This window comes from Limulus polyphemus, unplaced genomic scaffold, assembly GCF_000517525.1.
Source record: "Limulus polyphemus unplaced genomic scaffold, Limulus_polyphemus-2.1.2 Scaffold9122, whole genome shotgun sequence".
NCBI classification, from domain to species: Eukaryota; Metazoa; Arthropoda; class Merostomata; order Xiphosura; family Limulidae; genus Limulus; species Limulus polyphemus.
In genome coordinates, this window is record NW_013674732.1 from 1 (window position 1) to 677 (window position 677).

Below are 677 nucleotides of genomic sequence, written 5' to 3' on the forward strand. Positions count from 1 at the left end.
GTTCAACATGAAAACAAAAGGGGACAATAAGCATCAGAACTAACTAATGCCCTATATATACACTGATTGAATTATATACATATATATATATATACACACACACATATGCTAAAAAGGATTATGTATGGGTATCATGACATCAAAAACATATTTCCACAACACTGTGTTGTATTATGTAGCAAGTCCAGTTAAAAAAAAATTGACTGTAAGGGGGGTTGATACTTAACCTTTTAAATCGTGTAAACTTTTGTGATTACAAAATCATATTAAATACATGTCCCAATCTGCTCTCCATTTTCAACATGAATTTCCCCAAGCTCTGAATTCAAGAAAATATCCCAAGAATTCCATCTTTTATAAGGTTAGGAACTCCAAAAAAATCGAGTACATATTATTTTCATTTCCAAAAGCTTGTAGAAAGAAAACAAAATGCACAACACTTTATCTTGTAACAAATCCCAAAACTGGATAAGTCATGTGAAAATTGTTTCACTTTAATGCTTGTGTAAGTAATTCATAATCCATCAGGATGTGAAGGTCACAGTCAGTTTCTCCGTGTCACAATACATCAGGATGTGAAGGTCACAGTCAGTTTCTCCGTGTCACAATACATCAGGATGTGAAGGTCACAGTCAGTTTCTCCGTGTCACAATACATCAGAATGTGAAAGTCACAGC